Genomic DNA, 21,125 nt, shown 5'->3' with positions numbered 1-21,125 from the left:
AAACAAGAAGGACAAAGTTGATGACCCGAAGACACATCATAATTAAAATGCCAAAGGTTAAAGATAAAGAGAGAATCTTAAAACAGCAAGAGAAGAGCAGATAATTACCTACAAAGGACTTCACATGAGCCTCTTAGCTGATTTCTCAAAAGATATTTTGCAGGCCACAAGGGATTGGCAATATGTATTCCAAGTCATGAAAAGCAGGGACCTATAGCCAAGATTGTTCTAAATGATAGCTTTGCTGGGTAGAGCAAAGGTGTGGGGATTGCTGGGTGGACAGTAGCAAAGGAGGGAAAATTGGGACAACTGTAATAGCATAATCAATACAATATAATTTTAAAATATAGCCCCAAAATAAACCCAAGCCTTTATGGTCAATTTACATTCAACAAAGGAGGCAAGAACATACAATGTGGTCAAGGTAGTCTACTCAATAAATGATGTTGGGAAAATTGGACAGATGTGCAAAAAAAATGAAACTAGACCAGCTTCTTACACCAAACACAAAAATAAACTCAAAATGGAGTAAAGACTTAAATGTAGACTCAAAACAGTAAAAATCCTAGAAGAAAGCATACACAGTAAAATCTTGGACATTTTCTCATAGTATTTTCCCCCCAATATATCTCCTCAGACAATGGAACAAAAGAAAAAATAAATGGGAATGCAAAAACTAAAAAGATTTTGCACAGCAAAGGAAACAACAAAATAACTCACTCAATGTTGAACATATTCACCAATGATATACCAGATAAGGCTTTAATATCCAAAAGTTTTAAAGAACTTCCAAACTCAACACCAAAAAACAAGACAATCCAATTGAAATATCAGAAAAGGAACTAAATAGTCACTTCTCCCATGAGGACATACAGATGGCCAGTAGTTGTATGAAAAGTTGTTTAATGTCTCTAATCATCAGATAAATGCAAATTGAAACCACAATGAGATTTCACCTCACACCTGTCAGAATTTACTATCACCAGTAAATCAGCAAACAGCAAGGTGAGGATGTAGAGAAAAGGGAACCTCCAAGGACCATTTGTGGGAATGCAGATTGGTTGCAGCTACTGTGGAAAACCATACGAAGTTTCATCAAAAAATTAATAATGGAACTACCTTGTGACCCAGCAATTTCACTTCCAGGTGTATATCTGAAAAAACTAGAAACATGGATTCAAATATATGCACACCTGTGTTCATTGCAGCATTATTTACAATAGCCAATATTTGGAAGCAGCTCAAGAGCCTATCGGTAGAAGAATGGATAAAAAAGTAGTGATGTATTTACACGATGGAACACTATTGAATCATGAAGATGGAAATCTTACTTCTGAGATAGTATAATACTGTCTAGGCCCACCCATGCTAAGAGAAATAAGCCAGTTAGGGAAAGACAAATACCCTATGGTTTCACTTATATGTGGAATCTAACAAACAAAATAGAAACAGACTCATAGATACAGCAAACAGACTGATAGCTGTTAATATGGAGGGGGTTGGTGTCTAGGTGAATAATGTGAAGGGATTAAAAGAATGGACAAAAGATCTTGGAAAAAACATTTTTACAAAGAAACATATGAAAAGATGCTCAATATCACTAATTGTCAGGGAAATGCAAATCAAAGCCACAATGAGATACCTCACACCTGTCAGAATGGTATTGCCAAGATGTAGAGATCAGGAAAACCTTATGCAGTATTGGTGGAAATGTAAATTAGTTAGCCACTATGGAAATAATACAGAGGTTTTTCAAAAAATTAAAAATAGAATTACCATATGAGCCACCAATTACACTTCTGGGTATTTATTTTTACAAAATATAAGGAGCTAAAATACTAACTGGGAAACATATATATGCACCATGCTCATTACAGCATGATTTTCGGTATCCAAGATGTAGAAACAACCTAAGTGTCTATCAATGGATGAATGAATAAAGAACATTTGGCATCTGTATATAATGGATTATCATTCAGCTATAACAATAAAAAAATACTGCCATTGGTGACAACATGGATGGACCTTGAGAACATTATACTAGCTAAAAAATGCCAGAAAAATACAAATATTAGATGATGTCACCTATGTATAGAATCTATATATTTTTTTAAAATTAAGATCAATATCATAGATCCAGAGAAGAGATTGGTGGTTTGCAGAGGCTTGATTTGGTCATGGGCAAAACATGTTAAGAGGGTCAGAAGGTACAAACTTTCAGTTATAAAATAAATGAGTTATGAAGATATAATTTACAGCATAGTGACCATAGCTAACAATACTGTATTACATATTTGAAAGTTATTAAGAGAGTAAGTCTTAAAATTGCACATCACCAGAAAAAAAATTTTTCACCTACTCATCAAAATGGCTGTTAACTAGACTTGTGATTATGTTAAAATATGTATAAATATTGAATCATTATTTTGTACAACTAAAACTAATGTCAATTGTACCACAATTTTTAAAGAAGATGTTAATATCATAGTAGCTAGATCAGAAATATATGTATGCACACATATGTGTATACATATATATAAATTTTGCACTTTTTTTACAACTTTTCTGTAAGTCAAATTACTTCAAAAGAAAAGTTAAAATTTTTAAGTAAAAATAGAGGTTACAAAGAAAATATTCATAAAACTTATCTGACAGATCTTGTGTTCATACAATATAAGGATCTGTTACAACTGAATAATAAAAAAGATAACCCAATTATTATATGAGCAAAAGACATGAACATGAATGTAAGAGACATGATTGTATTAGCATGTAGGGAATGTTAATGAAATTTTAGAAGATGGGATGTAACGGATATTTAGTAGCTACTTAGGTCTTAGCTTTCCACTCTATCCTTGCAGTAAGGAGGAGCCAACTCATGTCACAGAAGCCCAGAAAAGCTCAGCAATTAAAGATGTGGGGTGGGTCAGGAGGGCTGGATAAAAGACTGTGTGAGGACTAGGGAGATACCACTCCAGATCACTTACTCCAACCTGAATTTGTTACTTAAAAGTGTTTTAAGGAAAGGATCCTTGATAAGCATAAAGTTTTATTGAAAATAAGTTCAACACTAGTAATCTTAGGGAGAACTATGAATTAAAACCACAATGAAATATCACCTCACACGTATCAGAAAAACTATTATCAATAAATCAACAAACGTGTGGGTGAGAATGTGGATAAGAGGGGACACTCGTGTACTCCTGGTGGGATTGGAAATTGGTGCAGCCATAAAAAGAGAACTACAATATAACCCAGCAATACCACTTCTGGGTATTTATCTGAAGAAACTCAAAATACTACGATAGACAAGATTCAGAGGCAGTCTAAGGTTCATCGATAGATAAATGGATATATTCCATACACAGAGTAGGGGGGAAGCAGGTTTACATTTGTTTGTATAGAAAATAATATAATAATAATACAAGAATAAACTGTTTAGGGTCCAGAGGGGAGAGAATCATAGGGGAAAAGGAGATGGACTCACATGAACAAGTATAAAGGACACATGGACAATAACTACAATGGGGGGCGGAAATGGGAGGGAGGTGGGGAGCACTGGGCGGGGGGCGGGCAGGGCTGGGAATATAAAACAGAAAACTGTACTTGAACAATAATTAAATTTAAAAAAGAATAAACTGTTTAATGTACTTATGATTGTAAACCTACTTTTGTCTCACCCTGTATATAATGGAATATTACTAAGCCATAAAAAGGAAATCTTGTTATTTACAATGACATGGATGGACTTAGAGAATATTATGCTAAGCAAAATAAATTAGACTAAGAAAAATTGAATATGATTTCACTTGCATGTGGAATCGAAAAAACAAAATAAATGAATAAACAAAACAAACACTCATAGATGGAGAGAACAAATTGATGGTGGCCAGATGGAAGAGTGGTTGGGGGGGAGGGTAAAAATGTGAAGGGGATTAAGAAGTACAAATTGGCGGTTATAAAAATAGTTACAGAGATGTAAAGTCCAGGTTAGGGAATATAGTCAATAATAATTGTGGTAATTATGTATGTCAGTTGGGTGCTAGACTTATTGAGGTGATCACTCTTTAAGTTATGTATGTGTATAATCACTACGTTATACACCTGAAACTAATATTGATTGTCAATTATAATATTTTAAAAACTTACACATTATACAATAAGTATCCTGAAGAACATCAATTCAATCTAAGATTTCAATTATGCAAACCTTTTGGAACTACTCTCTCATTTAGCCTTTCATAAATAGTATTTTACAAAAGAACTATATCCTAATTCCCTAAAAATCTACTGTATGTAGTGAATTAACTTCTCTCCAATTTATGAATCATCTTTGAGAGAACTAATAGTTTATAACACTCGTTACAAGGATGATCAACGAACTTAGGGCAAGAATAGATTAACTCTCGGAGAACTTCAACAAAGAGATAGGAACATAAAAATAGAAATAGAAAACACACACCAAAAGAACCAATCAGGAATAAAGAATATCAAAACTGAAATAAAGAGTACATTAAAGGGAAGCAGAGGATCAAATCAGCAATCTGGTAGACAAGGTAGCAGAAAACACCCAATAAAAACATCAAAAAGAAAAAAGAATCCAAAAAATGAGGAGAGTCTAAGAGACCTGTAGGACAACATCAAGTGCAACAACATTTGCATCATAGTGTACCAAAAGAAAAGAGAGAGAACAAGGAACCTATTTGAAGAAATAGGGATGGAAATTTTTCCTAACCTGGCAAGAAAAAAAAAATAGAGAGACATACAAGTCCAGGAAGCACACAGAGTCCCAAATAAGATGAACCAAAAGAGGCCCACACAAACACACATCATAATTAAAATGCTAAAGGTTAAGACACAGAGAGAATCTTAACGGCAGAAAGAGAAAAACAGTTAGTTATGAAAAAGGGAGCTCCTATGAAGCTGTCAGCTGAATATCAGGACTTCCATCCAAGATGGAGCTGTTAGTGGACAGACTGCCTCTCACGCAACCAATATAAAAAGAACAACAAATTTAAAAACAAAAAACCACCAGAACTGACAGAAAATTGAACTGCATGGAAGTCTGACAACCCAGGAGTTAAAGAAGAAACATTCATTCGGACCAGTAGGAAGAGTGGACATGGGCAGCCAGGGTGCAAAGAACTCATGGAGAGGTGGTGGCTGGCCAACCAGGAAAGGCAGCAGCAGGCAGAGTGGGCAGTCCCACACTATTTATGCAGATAAATCGAGAGAAACAGTTAGGAAGTGAGACAGACCCGGCAACCCAGTGTTCCAGTGCAGGGAAATTGAGACAAAAAGCCTCTGGCTGAAAAAAACCTGTGGGGTTGAGGTGGTAGGAGATACTACCAACACTCCAATGAACATAGGAGTGTTCATTGGAGAGACCCACAGAGCCCAAGAACTTACACAAATCCACTCACCCAGGAATTGCCCCAGAAGGGCCTGATTTGCTTGTGGGTAGAAGAGGAAGTGACTGAAAGCTGGCCAAGAACTGAGCAAGCAGCATTGTTTCCTCTCGGACCCCTGCCCCACATACTGCACCACAGTGCAGCAATGTGGGTTACCCTGCCCTGGCTAGTACCTAAGACTCCATCACTTAACTACCTAACAGGTAATCCAGGACAAAAAAACATGGCCCAAATGAAAGAACACATCAAAGCTCCAGAACAAATACAACTATGTAATGAAGAGATAGCAAAGCTATTAGATACACAGTTCAAAACACTGTTAATCAGGGTGCTCATAGAAATAGTTGAGTATGGTCACAAAATAGAGGAAAAAGTGAAGGCTATGAAAAGTGAAATAAAGGAAAATGTACAGAGAACCAACAGTGACAGGAAGGAAACCAGGATTTAAAATCAATAGTTTGGAGCAGAAGGAAGAAAGAAACATTCAACCAGGACAGAATGAACAAAACCAGAGTACAAAAAAATGAGGAGAGGCTTAGGAACCTCCGGAGCATCTTTAGATGTTCCAACATCCAAATCATAGGGGTGCCAGAAGGAGAAGAGGAAGAGCAAGAAATTGAAAACTTATTTGAACAAATAATGAAGAACTTCCCCAATCTGGCAAAGGAAATAGACTTCCAGGAAGCTCAGAGAGTCCCAAAGAAGTTGGACTCAAGGAGGAACACAGCACAGCACATCATAATTACATTACCCAAGATGAAAGATAAGGAGAGAATTGTCAAAGCAGCTATAGAAAAGGAGATAGTTACCTACAAAGGAGTGCCCATAAGACTATCAGCTGATTTCTCAGGAGAAACCTTGCAGGCAAGAAGGTTCCGGAAAGAAGTATTTGAAGTTATGAAAGGCAAGGACCTATATCCAAGATTGCTCTATCCAGCAAAGCTTTCATTTAAAATGGAAGGGCAGATGAAGTGCTTCCCAGATAAGGTCAAGTTAAAGTTTGAGTTCATCATCACCAAGCCCTTATTATATGAAATGTTAAAGGGACTTATATAAGAAAAAGAAGATAAAAAATGTGAACAGTAAAATGACACACTCACAACTATTAACAAGTAAACCTAAAAAACAAAAACAAGAAAAAACTAAGCAAACAAGTAGAACCAGAACAAAATCACAGAAATACAGATCACATGGAGGGTTATCAACAGGAAGATGGGGGGAACTAAAGGAAAAGGTACAGGGAATAAGAAGTATAAATGGTAGGTACAAAATAGGGGTAGGTTTAGAATAGTATAGGAAATGGAGAAGACAAAGAACTTACATGTGTGACCCATGGATATGAACTTAGGTGGGGGAATCCTGGTGGGAGCTTGGGGTACAGGCAGAGGAGAATAAAGGGGAGAAAAAAAGTAGAACAACTGTAATAGCATAATCAATAAATATATTTAAAGAAAGAAAATATAGTAAATAAACAAATTTTTACTGACATAGGCAAACATAATAGAAGTGGAACAACCAACTATACAGCTAGTACAAATATTTAAAGGAACAAGTAGGAATGTCACATATAATTACAAACATAAATTAAGGGATACACACAGAAAAGAATGAAAAATAATGACATAAATGTGAAGGGGCTGAGTTAAAATTGTATGGTTTTTAGAATGTGTTCAAACTTCAACAACCACCAACTTAAAATAGGCTGCTGTAAACAAAGCTTATTATATAGGAAATTCATGGTAACCACAAAGCAATAATCTATAAGAGATATACAAATATCTACAAGATCGATCTATAAATAGAAAAGAATCCAAACACAACACTGTAGAAATTCATAAACATACAAGAGAACAGACCAGGAGAATAAGAAAGGAACAGGGAAGAACTACAAAAATAATCACCAGACAACAAGATGATAATAACTACACACCAACTAATAATTACTTTAAGAGGTGTTTTTTTGTTTTAGAGAGGGAGTAAGGTAGGGAGAAAGAGAGGGAGAGAAACATCAATGTGCACGAGAATCGTCAACCAGTTTTCTCATACATGCTCCCCACTGGGAACCTGGCAGACAACCCAGGCATGTGCCCTGAGTGGGAATCGAACCTGTGACCTTTCACTTTATGGGACAACAATCAACCCACTGAGCCATTCCAGTCAGGACTCAATAATTACTTTAAATGTAAATGAACTAAATGCTCCGGTCAAAAGACATGTGATGACTAAATGGATAAACAACTGTACATGTGCTGCCATAGGAGACCCATTTCACATCGAAAGACACACAGACTGAAAGTCAAGGGATGGGGAAAAAACATTTTGTGGGAATGGAAAGAAAAAGAAGCTGGGTCAGCAATCTTATATGAAGTAAAATAGACTTGTTACTGCTGTAACAAGAGACATAGAAGCATTTTATAACTATAATGGGACCAATCCAACAAGAGGACATGAAGCTCCAAAACATCTGTGCACCAAAATGTAGGCATACTTAAATATATGAAGCAAATATTGATAGACATAAAGGGAGAAAGTGACAGTAATACAGTCATAGTAGAAGACTTTAACACCCTACTGACATCAAGGGATAGATCATACACACAGGAAATCAATGGGAAACATTAGTCTTAAGTGACACATTTGACTAGGTGCATTTGTTATTTTTATTTCACCCAAAAGCAGCACTATACATTTTCCTCAAGTGTACATGTAACATGGTCCAGAAAAGATCACATTTTAGGCCACAAAACAAGTCTTAGTAAGTTTAAGAAGAATGTAATATGCCCTGGCTGGTGTAGCTCAGTGGATTGAGAGTGGGCCTGCAAACCAGAGTATCGCGGTTTGATTCCCAGTCAGGGCACATGCTTGGGTTGCAGGCCAGTTCCCAGCAGGGGACACACAAGAGGCAACCGTACACTGATATTTCTCTCCCTCTCTCCTTCCCTTCCCCTCTAAAGATAAATATATAAAATCTTTAAAAAAAGAATGTAATAATATTTAGCATTTCCTTTTATCAAAATGCTATGACATTAGAACTCAATTACAGAAAGTAGAATTGTACACCTGAAACATGTATAATTTTGTTAACCAGTTTCACCCCAATAAATTCAATCAATTATAGGAAGAAAACTGAAAAACACACAAATATGTGGAGACTGAATAACATGCTACTATACAATGAATGAATTAATGAGATCAAGGAAGAAATCAAAAGTTACCATAAGACAAATGATAATGAAAACACAACAGCTCAAAATCTGTAAGACATAACCAAAGCAGTGGTAAGAGGGAAATTAATAGTAACATAGGAGCACCTCAACAAACAAGAAAAATAGCAAGTAGACAGTCTAACTATTCACCTAAAGGAACTAGAAGAAAACACAAAAGTACAAATTGAGTAGAAAGAAATAAATAATAATCAGTGGATATAAAAATAGTCTAAAAAAGTAAAGAAGATGAATGAAATCAAAAGCTGGTACTTTGAAAAGATAAACAAAATTGATAAACCTTTAACCAGATTCATCAAGAAAAGAGAGCAGGCCCAAATGTGATAAAATCAGAAATGAAAGAGAAGTGCCAACCAACACCACAAAAATACAAAGAGATATGAGGAAATACTATGAATAATTATATGCCAATAAATTGGACAACCTAGAAGAAATGGCTGCATTCTTATAATATACCAGGTTCCAAGGCTAAATCAGGAAGAAACAGAACATCCAAACTGACCGATAACTGCTAACTAAATTGTATTGGTAATCAAAAAACTTCCACAATCAAAACCCCTAAACCAGATGGCTTCGCAGGTAAATTTTGTCAAACATTCAAAGGAGAGTTACTACATATTTTTCATAGTCTCTTCTAAAATGTTGAAGAGGGGGAGGCTAACAAACTCATCTGATGAGACCAGCCTTACCCTGATACCAAAACCAGACAAAGACACTACAAAAAATTATAGGCCAATATCCCTGATGAACATAAATGCAAAAATCCTCAACCTAATATTAGAAAACTGAATTTAGCAATACATTATTAAAAGCATACCCAATGATCAAGTGGGATTTATTCCTAATGCAAAACTAGATTAATATCCACAAAGCAATTAATTGGATACACCACATAAACAAAATGAAGGATCAAATCATATGATCACATAAATATGTAGATAATAGAACACCATTTGACAAAAACCAACATCCATTTATAATTTAAAAGAAAAACTCTTGGCAAATTGGCAATACAGGGAACATAAGACTCTACTTAATAAAGACCATACATGGAGGACTTCCTGCCAAGATGGAGGCATAGGTAGACACACTGTGCCTCCTCACAAAACCAAAAAAAGGACGGCAACAAATTTAAAAACAAAAAACAACCAGAACTGACAGAAAATCAAACTCTATGGAAATCTGACAACCAAGGGATTAAAAAAGAAGCATTCATCCAGACTGGTAGGAGGGGTGGAGTTGGGCAGCCAGGTGGAGAGAACTTGTGGCAAGTCAGCAGCTGGAGGACTGGGCAGTCCCACATTCACGTGCAGATAAACCAGGAGGAACAAGTGGGGAGCAAGACAGAGCATGCAACCCAGGTTAGCAGTGCGGAGAAATAAAGCCTCAAAGCCTCTGACTGAAAACACCTATGAGTGTTGAGGCGGCAGTGGGAGAAACTCCCAGCTTCACAGGAGAGTTTGATAGAGAGATCCACAGGGTCCTAGAACCTACACAAACCTACCCACTTGGAAATCAGAACCAGAAGGGCCCAATTTGCTTGTGGGAAGCAGGGGAAGTGACTGAAACTGGCAGAGAGCACAGCAAGTGTCACTGTTCCCCCTCGGACTCCTCCTCTACAGACAGCATCACAATGCAGCAACATGGGTTGCCCCATCCTGGTGAACACTTAAGGCTCCATCCCTTACTACAGAATAGGTGCACCAAGACAAAAACAGTGACCCAAATGAAAGAACAGAAAAATCAAAGCTCCAGAAAAAAATATAATTCAGCAACAAAGAGATAGCCAACTTATCAGATGCACAGTTCAAAACACTGATAATCAGGATGCTCTTAGAATTGGTTGAGTATTGTTGCAAAATAGAGGAAAAAGTGAAGGCTATGAAAAGTGAAATAAAGGAAAATACGCAGGGAACCAATAGTAATGGGAAGGAAACTGGAACTCAGATCAATGGTTTGGACCAGAAGAAATAAATAAACATTCAACTAGAACAGAGTGAAGAAATAAGAATTCAAAAAAATGAGGAAAGGCTTAGAAACATCCAGGACAACTTTAAACTTTCCAATATTTGAATCACAGAGGTGCCAGAAGGAGAAGAGAAAGAACAAGAAATTGAAAATTTATTTGAACAAATAATGAATGAAATAGAATTCTAAGAACTCCAGGAAGCTCAGAGTGTCCCAAAGAAGTTGGACCCAAGGAGGAACACAGCAAGGCACATCATAATTACATTACCCAAGATGAAAGATAAGGAGTGAATCTTCAAAGCAGCAAGAGGAAAGGAGAGCATTACCTACAAAGGAATGCCCATAAGACTGTCAGCTGATTTCGCAAAAGAAATCTTGTAGGCAAGAAGGGGCTGGAAAGAATTACTTGAAGTCATGAAAGGGATGGAGCTACATCCAAGATTGCTCTATCCAGCAAAGCTATCATGTAGAATGGAAGAGCAGATAAAGTGCTTCTCAGATAAGGTCAAATTCAAGGAGTTCATCATTGCCCAGCCCTTATTATATGAAATGCCAAAGGGACTTACCTAAGAAAAAGAAGATTAAAATGTAAACAGTAAAATGACAACAAATTCACAGTTACTAACAACCGAACCTAAAACAAAAACAAAGTAATCAACTACAACAGAAACAGAAACAGAATCAGAAAAGAAGATCACATGGAAGGTTATTAATAGGGGTGTAGGTGGTACAGGTACTTATTCCCTATACCTGTAGGGGGAACGGGTACTGGGAATAAGTTGGGGGAGTAGGCTGGGATGGGGGTAAAAGGCAGAAAACTACTTGAACAACAATTAAAATAAATTTTTTAAAAAAGGTACAGAAAATAAGTAGCATAAATGGTAGGTAGAAGATAGACACAGAAGATTAAGAATAGGATAGGAAATGTAGAACCCAAGAATTTATATATATGACCCATGGACACAAACTAAAGGGGGGGGGGGAATGGGACAACTAATAGCATAACCAATAAAATACCTGTTTTTGGACTTCCACAAAGATGGAGGCATAGGTGGAAACACTGTGCCTTCTCCCACAACCAAGTTTGAATACAACAAAGGTTTGGAGAACAAAGACGCAGCCAAAGAACAGAAAACTGAACTATACAGAAGTCCGACAACCAACCGTTCAACTGGACCAGTAAGATGAGCAGAGCCAGCAGTGGAGCAGGGACAGGCAAGAAAAATCCCCCGACCCCAGGCACCTGGACAGCCCATGTCGGGCAGAACCAGTGAGGGCGCGGGGTGGCAGGCTGGCCATGGTCGCACATTCGCACGCAATGGGACGGACCTCGCAGCCCCAGTGGCCACGATTGCTTTCCTCTGACCCCGCCCCCACATACAGCATCACAACCCAGCGGCTGAGCAGCCGGGCCCTAGTGAACACCTAGGGCTCTGCTCCTCATAACTAACAGGCACAAACAGTCCAAAATATGGCTCAAGAACTCAAGGCCCCAATGCCAATAACTCTAAGCGACCAGGAAATAGCGAACCTCTCAGATGCACAATTCAAAATACTGGTGATCAGGATGCTCACAGAACTGGTTGATTTTAGCCACAAATCAGAGGAACATATGAAGGCTAAACTGATTGAAATGAAGGGAAATGCACAGGAAACCAATACTGATGGAAAAGAAATTGGGACTCAAATCAAGGGAGTGGACCAGAAGGAAGAAAAAAATGACCAAACAGAAAAATATGAAGAAACAAGAATTCAAAAAAAAAATGAGAGAATTAGGAACCTCCAGGACACCTTTAAACATTCCAACATCCAAATTATAGGGGTACCAGAAGGGGAAGCGGAACAGCCACGAGTGGAACATTTATTTGAAGAAATAATAAAGGAGAACTTCCACAGTCTGGCAAAGGAAATAGACTTCCAGGAAATCCAGGAAGCTCAGAGAGTCCCAAAGAAGCTGGACCCAAGAAGGAACACACCAAGGCACATCATAATTACATTAGCCAAGATTAAAATGAAGGAGAGAATCCTGGAAGCAGCAAGAGATAAGGGGACAGTCACCTACAAAGGAGTACCCATCAGACTGTCAGCAGATTTCTCAAAAGAGACCTTACAGGCAAGAAGGGGCTGGAAAGAAGTATTCCAAGCATGAAATCCAAAGACCTACAGCCAAGATTGCTTTAATCTTGCTTTTGCAAGATTGCAAAACTTTCATTTAGAATGGAAGGGCAGATAAAGTGCTTCTTAGATAAGGTCAAGTTCAAGGAGTTCATCATCACCAAGCCCTTACTATATGAAATGCTAAAGGGATTTATATAAGAAAAAGAAGATGAAAAATATTAACAGTGAAAGGACAGCAAACTCACAGTTATCAACAACCACACCTAAAACAAAAGCAAACCAAGAGGACAGCTAGATCAGGAGTGGAACCATAGAAATGAAGAACACATGGAGGGTTAGCAACAGGGGAGTGGGAAGAGGAGAAGGGGGGAGAAGATACAGAAAATAAGTAGCATAGGCGGTAGGTAGAAAATAGAGGGGAGGGCAAGAATAGTAGGGGAAATATAGAATCTAAAGAACTTGAGACATGTGGTCATAAACTAAAGGGGGGGAATGGTGGGGGAGGGAGTGTGCAGGGTGGAGGGGAATGAAGGGAGAAATAGAACAACTGTAATGGTATAATCAATAAAATATATTTTAAAAAATAAATAAATAATAAAATATATATTTTTCTAAAAATGACCATATATGAAAAACCCACAGCTGATGTCATAATGGTGAAAAGCTGAAAGCTTTTTTTCAAAGATTTTATTTACTTATTTTTAGAGAGAGGGGAAGCAAAGGAAAAAGAGGGTAAGAAACATCAATGTGTGGTTGTGTTTCACACATCCCCTACTGGAGACCTGGCCCATAATACTGGTGTGTGCTCTGACTGGGAATTGAACCAGCAACCCTTTGGTTTGCAGGCCCATGCTCAGTCCACTGACCTACACCAGCCAGGGCAAACTGAAAGTTTTTTTCTTTAAGATGACAGAAGATTCCACACCTCTCGTTATTCAACGTAGTATTAAAAGTCCTAGGGATAGCAATTAGACAAGAAAAAACAAATAAAAAGCATCCAAGTTGAAAAGGAAGAAGTAAAATTTTCATTATTTGCAGTTGACATGTTACTATATATTGAGTCTTAAGAATCCACAAAGAACCTATTAAAACTAATAAATGAATTCAGTAAAGTAGCAGGATACAATATTAATATTCAGAAATTGGTTGCCTTTTTGTACACAAAAAATGAACTATCAGAAAGAGAAATTAAGAAAGGCCAGTCACAAGTGCATCAAAATAAAATAAAATATCTATGAATAAATTTATCCGAGGAAGTAAAAGACCTGTATTTGGAAAATTATTACAGTGAATAAAGAAATTGAAGAAGATACAAATAAATAGAAACAAGTACCATACTTTGGATAGGAAGAATTCACATCATTAAATCCATACCACCCAAAACAATCTATACAGTCAACACAGTTCCTATTTAAATACCAATAGTGTTTTTCACAGAACTTGAACAAATATTCCAAAAATTTATGAGATCACTAAAGACCCCTATTAGCCAGAGCAATCTTGACAAAGAAGAACAAAGAAATCATCACATTACCTGATTAAACTATACTACAAGGCTGTAGTAATCAAACCTGCATAGTACTGAAATAAAAACAGACACATACATCAATGAGACAGAATAGGGAATTCAAAACTAAATCCATGTTTATATGGTCAGTTAATACATGACAAAGGAGGCAAGTACATACAATGGAATAAAGAGAGTCTAATCAATAAATGGTATTGGGCCCTGGCTGGTGTAGCTCAGGGGACTGAGCCTGTGAACCAGATGATCAAGGTTCGATTCCCAGTCAGGACACGTGCCTGGGTTGCAGGCCAGTTCCCAGTGAGGGACATGTGAGAGGCAACCATACATTGATGTTTCTCTCCCTCTCTCCTTCCCTTCCCCTCTAAAAATAAATGAATAAAATCTTTAAAAAAAATTAATGGTATTGGGAAAATTGAACAGATACATCTAAAAAAAGAAACTAGACCACCTTCTTATACCACATACAAGAATATACCTAAAATGTATTAAAAACTTAATGTAAAACTTTTAGAAGAATGCTTAGGCAGCAAAATCTCTGACGTTTCTCCTAGCAATATTATTTTCTGACCTATCTCCTTGGGCAAGGAAAACAGGAGAAAAAAATATATACAAATGGGACTACATCAAACTAAAAAGTTTTTGCACAGCAATCTACACCATCAGCCAAAAAAAGACAACCTGCTGAATGGGAGAAGATATTTGGCAATGATACATCTGAGAAGGGGTTAACATCTAAAATTTATAAAGAACTCATACAACTTAACACCAAAAAAAATAAACACTTTAGTTTAAAAAATGGGCAGAAGAACTAAATAGATTCTTTTCTAAAGAGGACATACATTACTGATGGTCAACAGACATATGGAAGGATGCTCAACATCACTAATTACCAGGTAAATACAAATTAAAACCACAATGAGGTACTACCTCACACCTGCCACAGTGATAGCATCAATAAATCAACGAACAAGTGTTGGCAAAGATGTGGAGAAAAGGTTGGATTGTGCACTATTGGTGGGAATCCACCTTGGTGAAACCACTATGGAAAGCAATTGGAGTTTCCTCAAAAAATCAAAAATGGAGCTGCCTTATGACCCAGCAACTCCACTCCTAGATGTTTATTCCTCACCCCCAAAAGCCCCAGAAACTCAACAAGATATATGCACTCCCATGTTCACTGTAGCATTATTTATAATAGCCAGGACATGGAAACAACCCAAGTATTCATCAATAGATGAATGGGTAACTCAAAGATGGTACATATCTACAATGTAATATTATTCAGCCATAAAAATAATAAAATCTTATCATTTGAGATGACATGGATGGACCTAGAGGTTGTTGTGCTCAGTGAAATAAGACAGAAGGGAAATACCATATAATTTCACATATATAGAATCTAAATAGCAAAATATATGAACCAAAATAGAAACATACTCATACAGAGAACAGACTGGTGGATGCCAGAGGAGAGGGGTTTGGGGGACCGGGAAAAAAGGTGAAAGGATTAAGAAGTACAAATTGGTAGTTACAAAAGAGTCACAGGGATGCTCAGCCTACAGAATGTAGTCAATAATGTATGTACTGGGTTGACCAAAAAGTCCATTTAGTTTTTTCCATAAAGTAAAGGACACAGTTTTCATTTTCACCAATAATTTTATTGATTGGGATATTCTGAGTATGCCAGCTATTTCCTGCTACTGGCTTCTAGTTGTGGAGGCCAGGGGTGCTGCTAAACATCTTCCAGTGCCTACGTCAGGCTCTCGGCAAAGAAGTATTTGGCCAAAATGTCAGTAGTACCAAGAAACTTCACAAACCACTTTTGAAAGTTCAGTCAGCCACAGCACCTTCTCCAAACACTGCAGAAATCTTTGTGTTTTAGTTGCTTTTTACCTCTCTTGAAATAAAGCATAATATGCTGAAAATTGTTGCCTATTTTCTTCCATCTTCAATGTTAAAATGGCTGGACAAAAAGTCACCAATTTTGATAAGGTTTTTAAAAATATATTCTAATATGACAGCTGTCACGATACAATCTAACAAAATTGTTTCGAATGAAGTTAAAGACAACTAACACTATTAGAACCATGTGTGGAAAAAACTAAACAAATTTTGGCCAACCTAATAAGAAGGGTATGTGTTGTCAGTTATTTACATAACTTCATAAGTTATGTAAATGTCTATTCACCATGTTGACACCTGAAACTAATATTGTCAACTAATTGAAAAAAATTTAATGGTAGTAAATACGTGCACATGCGCACACACAAAGAGGAAAATTACTCAGATTTGATGAAAAATGAAAACTCTTTGTTTTAATTGTTCAGGTACATTTGTCTCTATTTTCCCTCCACCACTCCCCACTGCCCCACCTATCCCTTCCTCCCACCCTTGAGAAAAGAAAATTCTGCCACTTGTCACAACACATGGATGGACCTTGAGGGCATTCTGCTAAGTGAAATAAATCAAGAGAAAGAGAAATGCCCTGTGTTCTCACTTATCTGTGGGATCTTTAACAAAACCAGCTCATAGATACAGAGCACAGATTGACAGTTGCTGGAAGAAGTGGTGTACAGGGCATGGGGTGTATGTCAAATGGATGAAGGGAGTCATGGTGGTTATACATGGTGGCTGTAGTGAGTGATTACCATGTTTCATATTTGAAACTTGCTAAAAGAGTAAATCTTTAAAGTTCACAGGAAAAAAAACTACATATGGTACAGATGTTAACTAGACTAACTGTGATGATCAATTCATGATATAGTACAAATATCAAATTATGCTGTACACCTGAAACTAATATAATGTTGCATGTCAATGATAACATAATGAGACATAAAATCCCTCCTATAGTTTTGTGAATCATGCAGAGTAAGTGAGCCTTGCAGTGGCCTCTCAGCCCTTTGATTTTACCTCCCTCCCTCTGGCCTCATCTCCTCCCCCTGCCCTCTCTGCCTCTCCAGCTACGCTGATCATCTTGCTGTTCTTTAAACCTCCTGGACATGCTCCCTGGACTAATCTTTCTGTATTAGTTATCTTTTGTGGTGTGTCAAAATCACCATCACCCTTGGTGGCATAAAATATCTTTGAAAGGAATAAATTCAACATCTTTTTTGGTTCACTTCTCAAGGGGCATTTATTTACCCCTGCTCCCAAAACAGGAGTTAAATCGAATTTGATCTGTTTGCATTGTCTTGCACAGTGTTTCTCAAACTATCTGTAGTGAAAGACCAGGTGTGTAAGTTTTCATCCTCGATTGTTGCTGGCCACTCTGTAGTCCTGTTGTGCCTAACAAGAGTGCAGCTCACACCTCAGGTGATCCCCCCATTCTAGTGTAACAACACCTCAACCGGCGGATCCTCTGTTCAGAAGAAGAGTTGACTGACCGTGCACTTGGTGGTTGTGGCAGTGTTAAACTGCTGTTTCTACCCTTTACTCCATGTTTCTAAACTTACTTTGTCACAGGTGGGTAACAATGTGCAGGCTGCTGCCAGCTCAGAGAACACACTCTGTGATCACTGGTCCAGATGGGACCACTTTTGGGGCAGGGCAACCAACCCACAGATGAGGAGACCTTGTGGACACAGCGCGAAATACTGATTGCTGCTTGAAGATCGCAACATTAGAATGAGAGTTCGGGATGAGTGGCAAGCTTTCTTCAAATAAGAGTTTCTCTTCGTAAGAATGAAAAGACATTTAAAATGATTGGTTTCTAATTTTGTTGTTTGCTTTTTTTATACCATTTGTCCATATGTACTAAAATTGTAAAGGAAAATATGTAGCTGAAAGCCAAATGCACATTCTAAAACACAAACTCAGTATAGAACATAGAATTAAAAGATAACAGATTATTGAATTAGATATCAACCGCATTATTAGATATACATCTAATATTTTAACTGGGTGATGCTATGTAAGGATGTTATTTGTTAGGTAACATTTCTGAGAAGTTACGAGTTGAGCTGAATCTTTAAAAATTACTGACTCCAAAATTGTAACATCTTTAATGATATGAATAATGTCTATTAATAGGTCATTTCAATAAAGTATTGTTCATCAGGGAATTTCATTATCTACTTACTGGATACAAATGAACCTTTTGTCATTCAAGTAGGAAATTCAATAAATAATAAGTACATTTAAATTTTTTTCTTCTAATTTGGCCATAAATTTTCAGTATCAAATAAATTGCATGATCCTTTTTTTTTAAACTAACACTTCATGATCTACAACTGTGAGGGGGGAAGTGTGTATAAGGCACCCAAAAACTATGATGTACTTTTTTTGCTACAGACTCCAACTCCTGTCTCCCAAGAAAGTAAGAATTGTCAAAGGCACCAAATCTTTAACATAGCTGGTTTTATGACAAAAATCTATCCCAAAGGGATATTATTTAGGAATATAATTTAAAATTTCATATCAGCTCTTACTTTTGGGTCATCACATAAAAATATTGAGTAATTTGGAAACTTTTTATTTTGTATTCAGTATGGAGATTTATTCCCAGAGTGGGGCTTTTCTGATGCAAAATTGGAATGCTTGTGCGGTCACAACAGCTGTCCCCACACCATGTGGTATCTTCCATTACTTCACTATAGAGATGGATTTTTGGCCCAGTGTCTTGGTAATAATGGACACACATGGCTTTACGTGGCAAAGCAGTATGCTTATGCATTCATTTGACTTTCGCAGCTACAGTTGGCTCCAGATTAGAACAAGGAAAATACATTCACACTATGGCCACCCTCATGGCTGCTGTAGTAGCTGGATCACAGTAGGCTCTGTTGCTCTAAAGACACACTAACTATTGCTGAGGAATTGCACACTCACCAAAGCACCTTACAGCTGTAGCAGAGAGAATAATGACTTGCTAAGAGGATCCTCTCAAAGATTTCAGACTGTGGTCCTAATTATTATTGATCTGGTTTATTTTAATATTAATAATAAAAATCATGGTCATGAAATAACTGTGAAACTAAAAAGAAAGATTGTCCTAGCCATTAGTAATTTTTCAGGATATCTGTCCAAATATTTGATTTAAAAGTTTTCCTTCCCAGAAATAAATTAATTTAATTTTTCCATCCTTGAAAAAGTGGCACTATACTTTTACACTCATTTTATTAACAAGTAACTAAAATCAGACTGATTTTTTAAGTCCATTGCTCACATATGCAGCCTAGTTGGAAAGCCAGTCTATTAAAAATAGAAATTATTTTGATGAATGAGTTTACTATATGAAACAGTGCCTTTATATTATTGACATGTTAGAAAATTTTGTTTGCTCCAGAAATGTTTGTTATAATTAATGCAGAAATAAGATGATTGTAGTGTGAAATTGCATTGATATACAATTTGGTTTAAATACTACATCTTGATACAATGTCATCTTTACACTTTTTGGTATGACTTTGTACTATAAGCTTATATTTAAATTCTTAACTTTTAGCATTTCTGAAACCAACTGGTACAGTTATTGAAGTTTCAGCTTTTCGGCAATAAAAAATAAGCATATACTGTCACTGAAAATCCAGTTGCATCCCCCTAAATAATATATGAATAACACTTTTCTTTCTCCTAAACAAAGTATAAACAAGCAAAAAGAAAGAAAATAACTTCACATTTTTTAATTACCTGATATGGAGAATTAGATTTCTGATATTCATTAAATATCAAAGAAATTTCAACCTTACTCAGTGCAGGCTACCTTTTTATGTGAATTTATGCATGGATACTAAGGGTTGTACTGATGAATATGTTTGAGGCTTTCAGCTTTTAGTGGATACAAAATAGAATGATTGATAAAATCCTCCCTACTATTGGCTATTATTTACTGACTCTTAAGTGGCAGGTTGTATTTATGCCAATTTATCTGCTTCAGGGAACATTCTTGATAGCAGAACAAAGTGAATAAAAGTAGTTTGCTTTGCAAATGAATGCAAATGGGAGAGCCTTTCGGAAAGCCCTTTAACAGGGGCAGCGCACTTTGATTATGAGTGAGGCTGCCATTTGGACATGGTGAAAAGAGCACGCTTGAACCATTGATTGGGGGAGACAGTAAAAAGTCAGGAAGGGCCCCGTTAAGCTTGCAGTGAGGCAGGCGGATGTCAGTGTGGTTAGAGCACAGTGGGAGAATGACAGGGAGGATTAGTGTCAGGGAGAAGCTTTGCTGTAGCTGTGGAGATAGTCCCTGGGGTCACTCACCTCTGACTGTTGTTCTGTGCTGATGGTTCTGTAATGCAAACGCCCTGATGTATGCCTGTTCATTATCGGAAATGCTGATTAGAAAAGGTATTTGTCTCAAAGGTTTCCTTCTTTCTTTCTTTTTAATTAAAGAAAAATAAGGTGGGCTTCCTCCCATCTATCTGCTGACTCCTAGAGTATTGTTTAATACCAGAGTAGTTACTGCCTCCGGTTGGGAATAGTTTAATGCTAACATGTAACATAAAATAATTGTAACGTGTTCATTTGTTATTTCATAACAGTTTCTTTTGCTATGCTCAGCTTTGGGTTTGCCCATTTGGTAGTACTGAGTGAAATGCAGGGAATGTGCTTGGTGTTAGAATTTTGTTCCAGGTATTTTATAATTCACATTAATAATTTGATCAACTTTTTGAAGCGACGTCTCAAAAATAAAATGTTGCTTTGAGCGGACTTGATGGTTTAAGTCTTGGTCACATGAGTATCTAATTTTATTTATGTTCCCAATTTTGATAAAATGCTAGCATATGATAAGTTAAACTTTTTGAAAATACATGATTTTTAGAATATTGGTATTTGCAATGAACAAAAGACAGATCTTTATCACAGTTATGATTCTAGATCTCTACATTTACTTGTTGACATTGTCATTGCAAAAAACCTTATAATTTTCTTTAA

At 36.8% G+C, this 21,125-nt stretch overlaps 1 protein-coding gene across 1 annotated transcript in view; it reads left to right on the top strand.

Moving 5' to 3' along the window:
* Positions 1–21,125, top strand: part of DNAJC1 (DnaJ heat shock protein family (Hsp40) member C1) — a 248,631-nt gene that overhangs the window by 196,809 nt on the left and 30,697 nt on the right. The gene's annotated exons all lie outside the window — the stretch shown is intronic.

This window comes from Sturnira hondurensis, unplaced genomic scaffold, assembly GCF_014824575.4.
Source record: "Sturnira hondurensis isolate 20B ecotype Veracruz unplaced genomic scaffold, ASM1482457v3 Scaffold0009906, whole genome shotgun sequence".
NCBI lineage: Eukaryota > Metazoa > Chordata > Mammalia > Chiroptera > Phyllostomidae > Sturnira > Sturnira hondurensis.
Note: the sequence above shows the minus strand (reverse complement) of the source record. Positions and strands in the feature narration are given on the sequence as shown.